The following is a 20,232-nucleotide window of genomic DNA, read 5'->3' on the forward strand; positions in this document are numbered from 1 at the left end:
AGGGCTACTCAAGTGGGTGGTACAATAGATTTACAGGCCCTGGCTACCTGTAGTACCACTATACTATGGACTTATAGGTAAATTAAATGTGCCTATTGGGTGTAATCCAGTTTTACCATGATTAAATGAGAGAGCAATAGCACTTTAGCACTGGTTAGCAGTGGTAAAGTGTGCAGACCAACAATTTCCAATCAATTGCAGAATGTTCGCCTGTATTTTTATTTTCCTTGAATGTAAATTTAAAGCTGTTGTAATCTTTTCCAGTAGAGCACGAATTGCGTTTTAAGTATTGCATATTGAGCTTCCCCCACTTGAATTACGTTGTCAGTTGACAGCTTGCTTTGTTTTAAAAAATGTGCTTATTAGCTTTTATGCATAAAGTGGAATAGTTTGAGATACAGTGGTGATCGGCATGGATCAGGGGTGGCGGGCAGGGGGCAGTTTAAGGGGATGGAAAATAAGAAAGAAAATAACAAATAAATAACTTTACCTTACCGTGCGTCTCTCCTCCATCTCTCCTGCTCGTCCCTTCGCACCACTAGAACAGGAAGCACATCCAGGCTCCCTAAGCCAATCACAACGCTGCAATGCAGCATTTTGATAGGTCTGAGAGCGTCGGTTCGGCGCTCAGCCAGGGAATGGGAGCCTGGGCATATTCTCTACCCAGGCTATGATGCAGCCTGGGTGGAGAACGTGTAAAAGTGTGCATGAATGTTTGAACGTCCCGCGACGGCTGGCTAAACATTCATGTGTGCTTACAAAGTGTGCTCACCACTCCCCCTGATCCTGTCAGCAGAGCGGCCCTGCCCCACGGTACAAAGATGTTGCAGCAGGAAAAAATAAAATGATAAAAACCTCAAGTTATCATCATTTTATTTTTCATTTATTGTACTGCTGCACAGCAGTGGGGAAATGCTACTCCTCTTTAGCGGATGAGCCGCCACTGGTTACATACACCGCAGCAGACAGAGAATTGCCGCAACATGCGGCGCATGCAAAAGTCATTTGTCGACGAGTAGAACCTGTGGCACAAATGAGCCTTTATTGAGAGTCACAATAATAAACACAGTTATATCAATCAAAACGTCATAACAGAGCAAACAAACTAATGAGACTGCAGGGAGGAGTCAAGTCATATGTGAGGAAGGGGAGAACAGGCCATGGAGTGCCCACCAAGTGTGATATCTTGCTCTAAATAGAAGGAAGCTTAAATGCACAATCTGACTTTGTTGTGCGACTTTACAGCACACTCTGTATATTGATGTTTATTAGATGTCTGATTTCATAACCGCATCTCCCACTGCATGAATACTAATATCAGAATCTTCATCATGTAATGCAGAAGTTATGACCACTTCATGGGGCGTATCAGAGGAAGAGAAAATCAAGTTGGTTGAAAATAAGGAAGTATGTCTGGCTTAATAAAAATGGCATATACAAGTGAGGATCATCAAATGGAGCAGACCTTTCCGGACAGCAAAATATTCAAGTGCACATTTACCCAGTTTCAAAGGGCCTCCTTTTCCCCTCGGATTTCTTGAATGGATCAGGGTATTCTCCTAAAGAGGGTCTACTAGGCCTGATGGTGTTTATTGTGTTGACATTTTTTATTGAATTTTATCATGAAATACAGAGTAACACAGAAATATTAAAACAATGAATTATTGATAATATTAAATATATATGTTGATGATAAATATAAATCATATCATATATAAATATTAAAATGAATAAATCAGTGAGTAGATTTATGGTATAAAGAACATGAATAAGAACTGGATATTATACATATTATAATATATAAAATATGAATGAATCTAAATATAAAAGAGAATGACTTTGTACAAGAAAATTAAAATAATTAGATCAGCGCACAAAAATTAAAAAGGGAGGAGAAAATTGATATGAAAAGTGGAAGAAAGAAGAAAAGAAGAGAAAAGAGATAAACTGTAAAGAAGATAATAAGAGAACAGTGAGAGATAATAGAGCCATAGGAAGGGAGGGAGGAGAAGGAGGACGGGAGTGGGGGAAATAAATTTATGAAGGATAAAGGAAAGGGAAAAAGAAAAGAAATACACAAAATATAAAATAATGAATTAGTTAATTCAAGTGTTTGCATTAGGAGAGAGAGTGGAGTTGGCATCAGTGTTAATTTCAGGTTATAAATTGTGTGCTCATGTAGGGCTGTTTGCATCATTGCCACCAGCCATTCTTCCTGAGAGGGTGGAAAAGGAGACTTCCAATGACGCAAAATACAGATTTTAGCTGTAGCCAATGCAGTGTGAAGAAGATGTATTTGTGATTTAGAAAGTTTTGGAAAGTGTCGAAAATCATGTAGAAGGATTGTGGCAGGTGTAAATGATAAGGATAATGGCATTGTGGAATGTAAAGTCTTGCCAACAAAGGACGAAAAGGACCTTGTTGCTGGGCAATCGCAAATGATATGAACTATGTCACAACCAGAGGTGGAACATCTCCAGCAATTAGTGTGTGAAAGCAATCCAGCTTTATGTAACTTAGTTGGTGACCAGTGCCATTCATGAAGGATTTTAAATATACAAAATTTAAGCCTTGCTTCACGAACGCCTTTATGTAATCCCTCCAGTATCTTGTCCCATTCAGAAGCCGTAAATGAAATAGATAAACGAGATTGCCATTTATTTTGGAGAGCATACGAGAGAGATTGTGAAAATAAAGGAGACATAAAGGTTTTTATAAAGACCAGAGGTCACTCCTCTAAACTTTCCCCACAGATTTAGGTAAGATAGTATTGGGGACACCTGCAACACCCAAGGGGGAGATCCCAAGTGTTTCCTCAGACATTGTTGAAGTCGAGAGTATCTAGAGGAGTGTTGTATAGGAAGATTAAATTTCTCACATAATTGAGAAAATGATTTAAAATTTCCATCATGAAGAAGTTGATCTGGGGGGTAAATACCAGCTGCTTGCCATAAAGGCCAGGATAAAGTGCGACCATTGCTGAATTGTTCCAAAGAGGAGCCTTAACATGAATACGGGCGTTTGAGCCTAGTATACGATGCCGCCTTTGCCAAGATTTGTGCATGACTGATAAGATCAGATTCTTGGGATCAGAAGAACTAGCGCCACTACCATATAAAAGAGAAAGATCTGAGTTCTTGGATAAAAGATGACGCTCAATGGAAACCCATTGTGGGACATATTTAGTTCCTGGCAAAAAATAAGAAAATTGGGAGATGTGTAGAGCAAGGGAATAGTGTTCAATGGATGGAAGACCCATACCTCCACATAACTGATGGGCTTTTAATTTTGTTATAGCAAGATGTGGTTTAGCTGAGCCCCATATAAAAATCTTAATCTTAGAATCTATTAATCTAAGGGTAGCTAAAGGAATCTGGAGGGGAAGCATACCTAAAACATAGATGAAACGAGGAAGGGTGACCATTTTGATAGCTTGTACTCTACCCCAAAGAGATAAACCCAGAGCTTTCCACTTATCAAAATCCCTCTGCATTTGAGAAAGTAAAGGAGCTTAGTTATCTGCAACCATATCTTCCAAACCTTTGTTGACCAAAATCCCTAGATATTTAAGATGTGAGGACTGCCAATGAAAAGGGAATCCATTAATCACTGCCCTTGTAGTGCCATTAGAAATGGGTAACGCTTCACTTTTGTCCCAATTTATTTTGTAACCCGAAAAGGAGGAGAAATCATTAATAATCTGAAGAAGGGATGGAAGAGATCGAGGAAGATTAGTAAGAGTAAGAAGAATATCATCTGCATATAAATAGATTTTAGAATGTCCAATTGGGAGAGGCACACCTATAATACCATCAGATTGACGGGTAGCAGCAGCAAGTGGTTCCATAGCTAAAAGAAAAAGAAGGGGGGACAACGGGCACCCCTGACGTGTTCCCCTCCGTATTGGAAATGCATTGGACGAAAAACCACCGCAATTAACCTGAGCTGAGGGATTCTCATATAATAAACGCACTTTATTGATGAATTGATCACCCAAACCAAATCTATGCATAATGGTAAAAAGGTATTCCCACTCAATGCGGTCAAACGCTTTTTCTGCATCAAGCGAAAGGGCCAAGGTATCTTCTGAAAGATGATTAGCAGACCACAAGGTGTGGGCCAGGGTGCAGAGATGGTTCCGAGAAGAACGCCCTGGTACAAAGCCTACTTGAGTGAAATGTATTAAAGAAGGCAGTACTTTGCGGAGTCGAGACGCCAAGATGCTAGCCAAGATTTTAATATCACAATTTAATAAAGAAATGGGACGATAGCTACCGCACAAAAGAGGGTCTTTGCCAGGTTTAGGTAGTACAGCTATAACTGCTTTATTAGAAAGAGGGCCCCATGATGATTCTTTATCAGCCTCAAGAAATGCAGCATGTAACATATCAATTATACTATGACCTGCCCATCTATAAAATTCAGCAGGGAAACCATCTTCCCCAGGAGCTTTATGATAATGCAGAGCTGTAATGGCTTAGAGATCTCATCTCTTGTGATTTCACCATCAAGCAGAGCTCTACCATCATTAGAAAGACGCGGAAGAAGGAGGCAAATTCATTAACTATCTCCTGGGGCCGTGTAACTATGTCACCTTGAGTCGATCGAATAGCTCGAATAGCCATTGCTGCTTCCCTTTGACGTAATTGTGCAGCCAACAACCTCCCGGCCTTCTCCCCTTGCTCGTAATGTCTTCCTTTCATCCTTTATAAAGCAATTTCAGCTTTGGATGCAAAGAGACTATTAAGAGACATACATGCTTGCTCCAATAACTTGCGATTATGTAAGGTAGGATCCGACGTATATAAACGGGAATAGAGTTGAATATCTCGTTCTAATTCTGTCTGCTTTGCAATATTATTCTTATTGGCAAGTGCTGCATCGCACATCAGTTGCCCTCTAATAGTGGCTTTAGCTGCCGCCCAAACAGTTCTGCTGGAGGTGACAGAACCCTGGTTAATAGAGAGATAGTCCTGTAGATGGGATTGTAACTGAAGTTTACCCTTAGGCATCCTGTGTTTTTGAATGCTCATACGCCATGGTTTACGCCCTGGCCGGGATAGACCTAAATCTAAAGATAAAAGGACAGGAGAATGATCAGACAAGGCTGCTTCTAGGATACGTGATTCCGTGACTAGTTGAACCGCTTTGTGCGATATCATAAAATAGTCTAAGTGGGAAAATGTACCATGTGAGGATGAGAAGAACGTATATTCTTTGTCTTGTGGATGACTAAGACGCCAATGATCAACCAAACCGTTATCCGAAAATATGTCATTTAATACCGCTCTATCCGCTGCATTGGCCTTATCAAACAAACCAGTTTTATCTAAAATAGGATCTTGTACCAAATTCCAATCCCCACCAATGAGGTATTGCGAGGCATCAATTTCTGTGAGGAGGCGATTCAATTGAAGGAAAAAAGACTTTTTAGTGCCAATCGGAGCATAAATAGACCCAAGACAGATGTAAGAATTCCCGATACGTAATTTGGCAAATACATATCGACCATCAGGATCTGACCAAGTCTTGGAGATCGTGACTGGAAGTGATCTGCGGATAAGAATTGCAACTCCACATTTGCGGACAGGATTAGTATCTGTGAGGTCATTTTTGTGAATGCTGCTGTGAATGCCCTTCCCCACCCAATCTCTGCAAAGTTTGTCAGATTCAATCTCATCGAGGTGTGTTTCTTGTAATAAAGCTATGTCTACATGTTTGGACTGTAAATAGAAAGTACCTTCTTCCGTTTAATGTAATGAGTGAGGCCATGGACATTCCAAGTAATGGTAGATAAAGGATGAATATTAGCCATGATGGGATACAGTCAAAAGGGATTGGGAATCAATGTATTAGTCAAAAATGGGAAAAATAAGAGGTAGGAATACAATGGGAGGGAATAGGGCTGTATGGGAAGGGAGAGTACTCTGGTTGATAAGAAATAGAAAAGTGTAAGAAAATAAGAGTTTTACAGGTTAAGAAAGTTTAGTATATGAACAGAAACAGAGAAGAAAAGAAAAAGACTTATGGAGGACAAACGTGATAAAGAAGCAAATAAAGAATATAATAAAGTATTGTATAGAACAATAGAGAAAGATATAAGAAAATGTAAAAGAAGGTTCTTATTGATATATATTAGAGAGATCAAAATGTTCTATTGTAATCAGTATATTTCTGGCTGTTAAAATATAAAAGAGAAAAAAAAAAATTGATATAGATTCGTTACCTACAACTTTTAACTTTTAACCGCGGGTCTGGGCTCACTGGAGCACCACTACGAGTACAGACACCTTAAGGAGGGTGGACAATTAAAATGAATATCAGCCAGGACAATAAATTAGAAAATCTGTAAAGAGAGTGAAAACTCCTGTGACCCAAATACATATAATAGTATGCGTTAGGAGGATAAGCACATTTCATTAAGAAACATAGATAAGCATTAAACGGGTCTAAAAGCAATAAATGAATGAGAATGAATACCAGAAGTTAAAGTAAACTATTAAAATTATCATTCATAAATACAATTCTCATAATATTTACATAATAAACGACATTTGATAACTTAAATTCATAAATAACTATAAGAAAAAACGTTGGTATTATTTAAGAAAGAATGTCAGCATTGTAAAGATGGATAAAGAGCCTGTTCTTAAAAAGTGAGATAGTAATACATTAAAAGCACATATCATAGCGTATAACATATGACCAATGTGAAATAAAATTATAAATAATGTTTAGAATAAAATTCTTTTGATAAAGGGACTGAAATAAGATACATATTAAAATACATAGTAAGTATATCCATAAGGAAAAGCACTCAGTAATATATTATAATCATCTATAATAAATATAAGTAGAACTTATTCATCTTTCTGGCTGAAGAGTAAGATGTAAGTAAACACAAGGAGTAAGCATTAACTGAACTTAAAGAGTCAGGTAAGTTGATAAGACAATATTAACTAAGACAGTAACTATGAGGATAATAAATAGGGACTCAACTCATTCTCCATCTGGAGCAGATTTTAAGGGAGATCTGGACTTATCTCTACGTTGATCTTGTGTGGTAGTAATTACAGACTGCAAGGCGGATGCTTGATCCTCGTGTGTACGAAAAGGTCGCTCTGTTTCTCTACCTCGAGGACGCACATCCCCAAGGGTGCGACGCCTTTTATCTGTCGACTGTTGAGGTTGTGTAAAACTTTGACCAGACTGCTCATGAGAAATATGTTGTACATCCATATCCTGAACTGTTAAACTGTCTAGAAACTGCTGTAAGTCTTCAGGGTTGTAAAAGTCTTGTGATTTACCATTTTTAGTAAGGCGGAAGTGAGCTGGGTCAAACAGGCCATACTTGATATCCAACTTCTGCAGTTGTGGTCGCATAGCTAAGAATAGTTTCCTTCTATCATTGGTTTCTCTCGAGAAGTCAGCTGCCATATGTATTTGATGACCATCATAGATGTAAGATCTTTGCGTGCGAGCTGATATTAGTATCTGTCTGACTTGCTCATGTCTCAGAAAATAAGCAATTAGAGGCCGTGGTCGAGAATCCAGGTTTGGTCGTGGAGGACCAATACGATGAGCATACCCTTGATGGCATTTTCACTAACAATAGCCATATTAATGTTACCTCGATCCAAGCAGTCCCCTGGTCTGATCATAGTGCCATCTTCTTTAACCTGCCTCAGAATAACCTGTTAAATCACCGTAGAGGCCTCACACTTCCTGAAAAAACACGCCCCTGGAACAAACTTGAACCCATCCTTCTGGCTGACTCACTTACAAATAACCCTCCTGCTCTCAGAACTGGCAACACTAACAGGGGAGCGATCAAATTTCAAAATTGGATCAGTCAGGCAGTCAATCAACTGGCGCCTGTTGAAATAAAAAAAGCTAGAAGGCGATCTGTAACTGCGCTGTAGTATTCCGCAGAGGTGAAGCACATAAAAATGAAATGTCGACGACTTGAGCGGTTGTGGCGTTCGGATTATAGTGCACAAAATAAATCAGCATATACCAAAGCCCTACAGGAATATAAGACAGCAATAGTTCAGGCCAAATCAGCATATTTCACAAATAAAATTCAGGCAGCCTCTAATACCACTAGAGAACTATTTAAAACTGTCACTCATTTGACCAAGAGCCCCCGCGACACTGTCTCCAGCCCTGATCAGAACCTCGTGACTAATATTGCAACCTTTTTTCAGCAAAAGGTTCAGACTGTGTACGATGATCTTAGCTCATCTGCACTAATTTTGCTTAATGATAACAATGACACTGCCCCCCTGACTGGGTCCAGCTACTCCTGTTTTCCGTTGTTAGAGGAGATACAGGTGACAAACCTAATTGCACAGATGAAGTCAGGGTCCCCATTAGATCCATGTCCGCCACGCATATTACACATGATTCCACAGACGGTGGCAGCTGTCCTGACCCCTCTGCTAAATAATATTATCACGTCTGGTGACTTCCCCAGCTGCTGGAAAAAAGCCTGCATTCGACCGATCCTCAAGAAGGACTCGGTAGATCCAACGGTACTCAAGCACTACCGACCAATATCCTGCCTACCCTTGCCAGCTAAAATTCTCGAAAAAGCCATAAATCAAGAAATGATGAAGTATGTTGACCACGACAAGCTCCTAGACCCCTCTCAGCGTGGCTTTTGCCCCTTCCATTCAACAGAGTCCGCCCTGATCGTGGCAACTGAAAACATTCGAAGGAAAATGGACGAGGGTGGTAGAACGGCCCTGATCTTATTAGATCTTACAGCGGCGTTCGATACCGTGAACCATTCGATTCTATTAAACAGACTAAAAACTCTAGGCTTTTCCGGTACTGCACTAACTTTGCTAACATCCTTTCTGGATTCTCGAATCCAACAAGTACACTGGGAAGGCTTTCAATCTGATGAATTCTCCCTCCCAGGCGGGGTCCCTCAGGGCTCGGCGCTGTCGCCCACCCTATTTAACTTATATGTTACTCCCTTAGCTACCTTAATTCAATCTCATGGCCTACAATTAGTGTCTTACGCCGATGACACTCAAATTATAGTGTCAGTATCCCAGACCATTGAAGCCACGGCAGAGCGTTTTAAAAACTGCCTTCTTGATGTAAAAAACTGGATGAGCTGTAACTTTTTAAAATTAAATACGGACAAAACCGAGATAATCGAATTCGGTCAGAACTTGTCCGTCTGGAACAAACTTTGGTGGCCTCCGGAGGCAGGCACCTGTCCTAGTCCTGTAGACAAGGTCAGAAATCTTGGTTTCCTGGTGGATAAAGATCTCTCCTGTAAAGCGCAGATTAACCAGGTCACCTCCACCTGCTTTTATACCATTAAGTTTCTTAGGAAAATTCTACCCTACATCCCTCCAACGCTAAAAAAAACTGTAATGGGTGGACTATTGTAACTCACTCTACTTGGGCACAGGTGAAAAACAACTTAATAAACTTCAGGCAATCCAAAACGCCGCAGCCAGGGTTCTGTTAAATCTACCCTATCATCACCCAACGTCCAAAGCCATCAAGGAACTTCACTGGCTCCCAGTTAGAGCCAGAATACAGTTTAAGGCCCTCTGTCTGGTCCACAAATCCTTGTACGGCATGGGACCAGACGACTTGTCCAAACTTCTCCCTCGTTATGTGCCATCGCGTACGTTAAGGTCAGCCAATCATGATCTGATATGTCAGCCAAGAATAAGAAGAATGCGATGGGGCGGCAGGTCCTTCTCGTAACAAGCCTCCAGACTATGGAACTCTCTGCCCTCTGATCTGCGCTCACAAAAATCCAAACAATGTTTTAGAAAGGCATTGAAAACCTGGCTTTTCTCCTCACATTAAGATCTGCTTTCACCGCTCTCCCTGTCACCACAGCGCCAAGACGCCTCGGCATTCGAGCGCTTTATAAGTACTTCAGTATTCAGTAGTATTCAGCACGTTGGATTTCCAAGGGTGTGTCAAAAGTAGTACCAAGTAATTTGGGAAGAATTTTACATAGAAATAACCGAGCATTTTGGCCTTCAATTTTCTCCGGAAATCCAAAGAAGCGAACATTGTCTCTTCTATTGCGATCTTCCAAGTCAACAAGCTTACTGCGAAGAAGTAGAAAATCCTGGTCCCTGTTTTGTACTGAGTCAAGCCTGTTTTCCACTACAGTTAATCGCCGATCCAGCCCATCAGTTTTTTAATGAAATTGCGCAATGTCCGCTCTAATAGATTTGGTTTCTATCGTGAGGGAGGAAATATTATTATCCATTTCTGTCAGACGGCAACTAATAGTTGAAATTTCCTGCAAAATACGATTCATAGTTGCTGCTGACTCAGCGGTTGAGTTGACCAAAGATGAAGTAGGTGGTGATGGGGGTGAACCTTTAGTAGGCATAGTGCGCAGTTGCTTATGTTTGTCTACAGGAGGAGACAATTTAGAATTTTTGTTGTCATTTTTGTGATTAGACATCTGTAAAATGTGTCCGCAGAGTGTTGAAAAAACCAGACACAAATGAAATCAGTTGCAAACAATTGGAGCACGTAGGGGTTAATATGAGGGTGAAAGAGTAAACTTATCACACTTAATCCTGTAGGTTTACGTAAATAAATATTTTAGTCTCTTACCGATAATAATGACAAAAATAATCAGTCACAAATGACAATGTATGGCATCCTATGACATAAAATATTTAGTGTTTGTCACTGAAAAACAACATCAGCATAAGAAACTAGTAAGATACAAATTATAAGAAAAAAAGAGCTCAATCTTCTACTGCATTGTGTATAAAATCATTAGACCTTCATAACATGCAATATAAAGCTGACAGTGTGTTCACATCATTGAGCGAAAAAACGCATAATATACCATAGAACTTCCTCATAAATAATACTTCATAGGCAGAAAGATATTTCCACTGGACAGTGAGGTGGTATTAAGTGAAGATATTGCGCATTACCAACATGAAAGGGCGCTTTGAAATGAAGAGTAACAGTCTATCTGAAAGCATGTTGGAAATGAATGTCACAGGAGAGAAAAAGTATTAGTTGACCTGTGAACTCCATTCTTGAATTTTACTCTCTGCAGGTGTTGGCAGGTTGGAGAATATAAAAAAATGAAAAAACAGTGAAGAACTTTAACATTTCACACATTAATGGAAGCGCAAAAGGTTGTGTGTGAAGTTTCAATAGAACAGCTGAGTTCCGATACTTCAGAAGTATTTGGTGAAAGAATAATTGTTCCAGTCAGAGATAACTTTGAAAAGGGTCATGTCATTGCAGGAATTAATCACAGAAGCAGAAGGCAAAGATACTTCTTACCGGCTAAGAAATATTGAAGCACTGAACGAAGAGAGCCTTTTTAACTTTGCCCGCATAGCTGTCACAGGGGTGATCCTAGCTGAGGTGTAAAGTGCGCCATCTCCGTCAAGGGTCCTTCTCGCAGTGGAGCCTCACATTCAGGCGGCCATCTTCCTTCATGGCCATACCACGCCGCCGCCTGATGGCGTTTAGCTGTGTCCCTGGACGACCTGGCGGCTTGTATTTTAGTTTTTGCCATAGCCTGTCTCATTCACAAACTATGAACTAAAAATGTGTATTCTTGGACACACATTACAATCACTCTTTTTGAAAGGGCCATTCGGGCGCAGAGAGGTTTGTAACAGCAGCAGTGACCTTCAGTACGAGTAAAAAAAAAGGTCCGTTTATAGGGTCCACATTTGCGCCAAAATACTGAAAAAATAAAATGCACCAATGCCTGATTAAAGATTACACCGAACTTCAGTTCAATTAATAAGCATTGACAAAGCCAACAGCATTTCCATGACACCATGAGCAGATCTTTTGGCTTTCCCAATGCTTGTTGTTTTTCTCCCAGGTGGCCTATGTGCATGGCATGTATCCACACAGGAGTTGCTGATGGTACCTATATCAAGACACAAGAAGATTGAAACCAGGTAAGCTTTTGAGTTGTTGGAGTGTATTTCACGGAGGGGCAGACAGTCATTGAGGCTGGACGGCACATTCAGATTGACCATCAGATGACACCCCACCCTCCTTAGGTCCACACCCTCGCTTGCTTGAATCTAAACTTAACCAGTGCCTAGGTTTGGGAAACTACCATACAACAACGTGATGGAAAGAATGTTTGAATTAATCTCAGCCAGTGACAATTGAGTGGACCACATTCCAGTCCATAATATTTTGCCCATTATGCCAGTTTAGACAGAGAACTGCCAAATGCAAATGAGTCTTGGTCCTGCTCCATTAGGAACAGTCCATCCCAAACTGGACCACAATTAGCCTCAGGCTGGTTTTGACATACTCAGGCCTTGCCAGTGTAGTGTAGCTTGAGTCCTTTAGAGTTTCCGGATGTGACAACAACAAGTGCAGAGGCGAAAGTCATTTTCAATGTCATGAAAGTGTTTTCTGCTGTTCTGGACCATACGTCCAGAACAATGCAATACTGTTCAATGCTGTTATTGGGGTTATGCTCTACTAGAGCTACCCATTAAATAAGATTTGGAAATCCCTGAATCCCAGGAAATATTTTATATCCTTGATGTTCCGTGGTATAGGCCAATGAACTAAAGTTTGACTCTATCTTACTGCATATTAGAACCAAGCTGGTGTACCAATGAAGCCCAAGAACCAACATATTTTATATGGAATATACACTTTCTAAGTTTACAGACAAGGTTGTTTGCTTTGAGGCAGAAAGCAAAGCTAGCAGATGGCACAAATGATCTTCCTCAGAGGCTGAGTATATCAGTAGACATATCTTCTATATCTACAATGACAATCTGATGCAGGTATTCTCACGTCATATTTTTAAATACTGGAAGGTGGAAGGGGCATTGCAAAAAATGAAAGGCATTATAAAGTATTCAACTAAACTGCAACATGTGTGAAGGCGTTCTACCACTTACCTAGATGCGATAATCATAGTAGATGGTATGCTCCCCTATGACTTGGTTTGGTATATACGTGTGTGGTCCTTAGCTGATGAAACAACACAGAAATCAAGGGCAGAGGCTAATTTTTTTGTTGTGATTTTAATGAGGGCATGGTAATCAGTGCAAATCCTCACCTCCCCATTTGCCTTTGAGATAAAAATTGAGTGAGTAAGCTGCTGTTGTCTGATAATTTGCTAGATATATATTCAGGTCTGCATACAGGTGTTGGTTTTCACTCTCTCTTAGAGCTGATAGAGTTCTGCATGGAGCATTTGACTACTGCATTAAATCTACTTGACACTCCTATGAGCAATGAGGAAGTAGAACCAGGTACTTGAGGGGTATTATTACAGATGCCAGAATCTTGTTACTCTGACTTCATTTCAACAGATCCCTGCCTGTTGAATCTGTGGCCATTCTTCTGTCAAAAACGAGCTCAAACTTCCTTTAACGTGCAGCCCAATTATATAGCAAGAAATCATCCGAGACACTGCTTCACCACTCAGGTATGGCACCAGGAAGGCTACTCGTGACTGGACTAATAGCACGTGGAATACATTTAAACCTGGGTCAGGAAAATCTGAATCTTTGTTGGATTTTGCATGTGCCATTCTGGTGCAGTCAGAGGTAGGAATGATAACGGACACATTTGTAGGACCCATGACTGGGGCCTTGGTGTAGCATGGGCCATGCTCAGAAACTGAGAAAGGGGATAATGAAAGTGGCTGTGTACCTGCCTGTGAGCTGATAATGGGGTTACCCAGTCTTGTAACCAGGACACTGCCCACAAAGGGCAGCAATTATGCCCCTTGAGGCTTGTTATGATGGAAAAGTCCTCTACATGGTAAAAGACATGTACCCCTCCCCTGAGTGTCCAACTGTAGCATTGTCTGGATCCCTAGGTGCCAATTACGATCCTGTAAAAACCTGGTACGAACCGTGGGACGGAGCATATTCTCCGTCCGACGCGTACCAGGTCGTCAAAATATACAAACATGGAATTACGATTCGCACGGAAACACCATTTCCGTACGAATCGTACAAAACCCCAACCGACGAAAATAAACGTACAAATGCGATCCGGGAAAGCGCCGACGTGACGTCGGGACGCACGCAGCCTGCCATTCACGAACCAGGAATCACGATTCGCACCGACGTCATCCCGCACGGTGAATATTTTCCGGCTGCCAAAAACTGCCGGGAAATCAGGACGACGCGAACAAGGAGTACCTGTACGCGACGGACAGACATGGACCCGAACCTACGTGTCATCCCGGCCCTCATAGCAGTCGACCTCCTCTACAGGTTCGGACGCAGACGCCGCAGAAGGTCAGAACAACAAAGGGAGGGGAGAAAGGGGGGGGCAGGACTAGGGGCAGGCCACAAAACCCCCAGCAAAGTCACACAGCACACATTCCCTGGACATACCTGACCCTCAGGCCCTGGTCACTACGAGGGGGTGGGGGCGTGTCCAGCTAAGCCAGCGACCGCCACAACGGAAGTTCTTGACAACGCAAACCGGCAACACAACAATACAGGTACGTCCCGTACCCACGCCTTAAGAGCGTGGGTACGAGTCGTACCACGCCCACACCTACGTCACCCCAACAATTGCGGGACGGCTCGTACCCACGTGGCAAAGGCCTGGGTACGGCCCGCACAAGCATTCCACAGCGTGGGTACGGATATGTACGGACCGTACCCCCACCCGCGTATGCATGGAGCGTACCCCCCACCGCAACAGTGTAAGTACGACCCGTACCCTCACCCGCGTATGCATGGAGCGTACCCCCATGCCAACAGTGTACGTACGGACCGTAACCCCACCCGCGTATGCATGGAGCGTACCCCCACCCCAACAGTGTAAGTACGACCCGTACCCCCCCCCGCATACCCGCATACGTATGGAGCGTACCCCCCACCCCAACAGTGTAAGTACGACCCGTACCCTCACCCGCGTATGCATGGAGCGTACCCCCCATGCCAACAGTGTACGTACGGACCGTACCCCCACCCGCGTATGCATGGAGCATACCCCCACCCCAACAGTGTAAGTACGACCCGTACCCCCCCGCGTACGTATGGAGCATACCCCCACCCCAACAGTGTGAGTATGACCCGTACCCTCACCCGCGTATGCATGGAGCGTACCCCCCATGCCAACAGTGTATGTATGGACCGTAACCCCATCCGCGTATGCATGGAGCGTACCCCCCACCCCAACAGTGTAAGTACCACCCGTACCCTCACCCGCGTACGTATGGAGCGTACCCCCCACCCCAACAGTGTAAGTACGACCCGTACCCTCACCCGCGTATGCATGGAGCGTACCCCCCACCCCAACAGTGTAAGTACGACCCGTACCCTCACCCGCGTATGCATGGAGCGTACCCCCCATGCCAACAGTGTACGTACGGACCGTAACCCCACCCGCGTATGCATGGAGCGTACCCCCACCCCAAAAGTGTAAGTACGACCCGTACCCCCTCGCGTACGTATGGAGCGTACCCCCCACCCCAACAGTGTAAGTACGACCCGTACCCTCACCCGCGTATGCATGGAGCGTACCCCCCATGCCAACAGTGTACGTACGGACCGTAACCCCACCCGCGTATGCATGGAGTGTACCACCACCCCAACAGTGTAAGTACGACCCGTACCCCCCGCGTACGTATGGAGCGTACCCCCCACCCCAACAGTGTAAGTATGACCCGTACCCTCACCCGCATATGCATGGAGCGTACCCCCCATGCCAACAGTGTAAGTACGGACCGTACCCCCACCCGCGTATGCATGGAGCGTACCCCCACCCCAACAGTGTAAGTACGACCCGTACACCCCCGCGTACATATGGAGCGTACCCCCACCCCAACAGTGTAAGTACGACCCGTACCCTCACCCGCGTATGCATGGAGCGTACCCCCCACGCCAACAGTGTACGTACGGACCGTAACCCCACCCGCGTATGCATGGAGCGTAGCCCCCACCCCAACAGTGTAAGTACGACCCGTACCCTCACCCGCGTACGTATGGAGCGTACCCCCCACCCCAACAGTGTAAGTACGCCCCGTACCCTCACCCGCGTATGCATGGAGCGTACCCCCACCCCAACAGTGTAAGTACGACCCGTACCCTCACCCGCGTATGCATGGAGCGTACCCCCCATGCCAACAGTGTACGTACGGACCGTAACCCCACCCGCGTATGCATGGAGCGTACCCCCACCCCAACAGTGTAAGTACGACCCGTACCCCCCGCGTACGTATGGAGCGTACCCCCCACCCCAACAGTGTAAGTACGACCCGTACCCTCTCCCGCGCACGCATGGAGCGTACCCCCCACCCCAACCGTGTATGTACGACACGTACCCCCACCTCGTATGCATGGAGCGAACCCACACACGTGTATGTTCTAAGCGTACATATTGTGAAATAGGAGGGGTGTGTGCAGAGTCCTCCCAGCAGTGCCCAGAGACAGGAGGGGTGGGTGCCTAACACTCCCAGCAGTGCCCAGAGACAGGAGGGGTGGGTGCCTAACACTCCCAGCAGTGCCCAGAGACAGGAGGGGTGTGTGCAGAGTCCTCCCAGCAGTGCCCAGACACATGAGGGGTGTGTGCAGAGTCCTCCCAGCAGTGCCCAGAGACAGGAGGGGTGTGTGCAGAGTCCTCCCAGCAGTGCCCAGAGACAGGAGGGGTGTGTGCAGAGTCCTCCCAGCAGTGCCCAGACACATGAGGGGTGTGTGCAGAGTCCTCCCAGCAGTGCCCAGACACAGGAGGGGTGTGTGCAGAGTCCTCCCAGCAGTGCCCAGAGACAGGAGGGGTGTGTGCCTAACACTCCCAGCAGTGCCCAGAGACAGGAGGGGTGTGTGCAGAGTCCTCCCAGCAGTGCCCAGAGACAGGAGGGGTGTGTGCCTAACACTCCCAGCAGTGCCCAGAGACAGGAGGGGTGTGTGCAGAGTCCTCCCAGCAGTGCCCAGAGACAGGAGGGGTGTGTGCAGAGTCCTCCCAGCAGTGCCCAGACACATGAGGGGTGTGTGCAGAGTCCTCCCAGCAGTGCCCAGACACAGGAGGGGTGTGTGCAGAGTCCTCCCAGCAGTGCCCAGACACAGGAGGGGTGTGTGCAGAGTCCTCCCAGCAGTGCCCAGACACATGAGGGGTGTGTGCAGAGTCCTCCCAGCAGTGCCCAGACACAGGAGGGGTGTGTGCAGAGTCCTCCCAGCAGTGCCCAGAGACAGGAGGGGTGTGTGCCTAACACTCCCAGCAGTGCCCAGAGACAGGAGGGGTGTGTGCGCAGTCCTCCCAGCAGTGCCCAGAGACAGGGGGGGTGGGTGCCTAACACTCCCAGCAGTGCCCAGAGACAGGAGGGGTGGGTGCCTAACACTCCCAGCAGTGCCCAGAGACAGGAGGGGTGTGTGCAGAGTCCTCCCAGCAGTGCCCAGACACATGAGGGGTGTGTGCAGAGTCCTCCCAGCAGTGTCCAGAGACAGGAGGGGTGTGTGCAGAGTCCTCCCAGCAGTGCCCAGAGACAGGAGGGGTGTGTGCAGAGTCCTCCCAGCAGTGCCCAGACACATGAGGGGTGTGTGCAGAGTCCTCCCAGCAGTGCCCAGACACAGGAGGGGTGTGTGCAGAGTCCTCCCAGCAGTGCCCAGAGACAGGAGGGGTGTGTGCCTAACACTCCCAGCAGTGCCCAGAGACAGGAGGGGTGTGTGCAGAGTCCTCCCAGCAGTGCCCAGAGACAGGAGGGGTGTGTGCCTAACACTCCCAGCAGTGCCCAGAGACAGGAGGGGTGTGTGCAGAGTCCTCCCAGCAGTGCCCAGAGACAGGAGGGGTGTGTGCAGAGTCCTCCCAGCAGTGCCCAGACACATGAGGGGTGTGTGCAGAGTCCTCCCAGCAGTGCCCAGAGACAGGAGGGGTGTGTGCAGAGTCCTCCCAGCAGTGCCCAGAGACAGGAGGGGTGTGTGCAGAGTCCTCCCAGCAGTGCCCAGACACATGAGGGGTGTGTGCAGAGTCCTCCCAGCAGTGCCCAGACACAGGAGGGGTGTGTGCAGAGTCCTCCCAGCAGTGCCCAGAGACAGGAGGGGTGTGTGCAGAGTCCTCCCAGCAGTGCCCAGACACATGAGGGGTGTGTGCAGAGTCCTCCCAGCAGTGCCCAGAGACAGGAGGGGTGTGTGCAGAGTCCTCCCAGCAGTGCCCAGAGACAGGAGGGGTGTGTGCAGAGTCCTACCAGCAGTGCCCAGACACATGAGGGGTGTGTGCAGAGTCCTCCCAGCAGTGCCCAGACACAGGAGGGGTGTGTGCAGAGTCCTCCCAGCAGTGCCCAGAGACAGGAGGGGTGTGTGCCTAACACTCCCAGCAGTGCCCAGAGACAGGAGGGGTGTGTGCAGAGTCCTCCCAGCAGTGCCCAGAGACAGGAGGGGTGTGTGCCTAACACTCCCAGCAGTGCCCAGAGACAGGAGGGGTGTGTGCAGAGTCCTCCCAGCAGTGCCCAGACACATGAGGGGTGTGTGCAGAGTCCTCCCAGCAGTGCCCAGACACAGGAGGGGTGTGTGCAGAGTCCTCCCAGCAGTGCCCAGAGACAGGAGGGGTGTGTGCAGAGTCCTCCCAGCAGTGCCCAGACACATGAGGGGTGTGTGCAGAGTCCTCCCAGCAGTGCCCAGAGACAGGAGGGGTGTGTGCAGAGTCCTCCCAGCAGTGCCCAGACACATGAGGGGTGTGTGCAGAGTCCTCCCAGCAGTGCCCAGACACAGGAGGGGTGTGTGCAGAGTCCTCCCAGCAGTGCCCAGACACAGGAGGGGTGTGTGCAGAGTCCTCCCAGCAGTGCCCAGACACATGAGGGGTGTGTGCAGAGTCCTCCCAGCAGTGCCCAGACACAGGAGGGGTGTGTGCAGAGTCCTCCCAGCAGTGCCCAGAGACAGGAGGGGTGTGTGCCTAACACTCCCAGCAGTGCCCAGAGACAGGAGGGGTGTGTGTGCAGTCCTCCCAGCAGTGCCCAGAGACAGGAGGGGTGTGTGCAGAGTCCTCCCAGCAGTGCCCAGAGACAGGAGGGGTGTGTGCAGAGTCCTCCCAGCAGTGCCCAGACACATGAGGGGTGTGTGCAGAGTCCTCCCAGCAGTGCTCAGACACAGGAGGGGTGTGTGCAGAGTCCTCCCAGCAGTGCCCAGAGACAGGAGGGGTGTGTGCAGAGTCCTCCCAGCAGTGCCCAGACACAGGAGGGGTGTGTGCAGAATCCTCCCAGCAGTGCCCAGACACAGGAGGGGTGTGTGCAGAGTCCTCCCAGCAGTGCCCAGACACAGGAGGGGTGTGTGCAGAGTCCTCCCAGCAGTGCCCAGAGACAGGAGGGGTGTGTGCCTAACACTCCCAGCAGTGCCCAGAGACAGGAGGGGTGGGCGCAGAGTCCTCCCAGCAGTGCCCAGAGACAGGAGGGGTGTGTGCAGAGTCCTCCCAGCAGTGCCCAGAGACAGGAGGGGTGTGTGCCTAACACTCCCAGCAGTGCCCAGAGACAGGAGGGGTGTGTGCAGAGTCCTCCCAGCAGTGCCCAGAGACAGGAGGGGTGTGTGCAGAGTCCTCCCAGCAGTGCCCAGACACATGAGGGGTGTGTGCAGAGTCCTCCCAGCAGTGCCCAGAGACAGGAGGGGTGTGTGCAGAGTCCTCCCAGCAGTGCCCAGAGACAGGAGGGGTGTGTGCCTAACACTCCCAGCAGTGCCCAGAGACAGGAGGGGTGGGTGCCTAACACTCCCAGCAGTGCCCAGACACAGGAGGGGTGGGTGCCTAACACTCCCAGCAGTGCCCATGGAACGCAAAGGGTGGAGTAGCCACAGATACCATGCCCACAAATGTCAGTCAGGTGCACAAAGACCCTGCAGTACATGTACCACATGTGTGCGAGGCTGGGAGTATACGCATGCATAGCGCCGAAAAGAAAACATGTCCACATGAAGTCATGTCAATAGTCCACATACACAAGTACAATGACTACCAAGGATGCCACGAATGATGCAGGTGGAGACATCGCTCAGCATGCATGTGCAAAGTTGAAGGAGTCCGTCACACACCCAGCTAATGTACACACAGCTCAGCGCTAAATATTGGCAACACTCTGCAGGGAAGATGTCAGGGTACACAGAGGAAGGAATACACCTTGGGACAATTTCACCATGCAGCAACTGCTTACATGAACAGAGAAACCTAGCTAACACCGTGTGATGGCACACAGATACCAGGGTCCCCCCTATGAGCAGCACACTACTACATTTCCCACACACCCAACACATGAACACCACCCAAAACCATGTAGCA

This window comes from Triturus cristatus, chromosome 2_2 (genome assembly GCF_964204655.1).
Source record: "Triturus cristatus chromosome 2_2, aTriCri1.1, whole genome shotgun sequence".
NCBI lineage: Eukaryota > Metazoa > Chordata > Amphibia > Caudata > Salamandridae > Triturus > Triturus cristatus.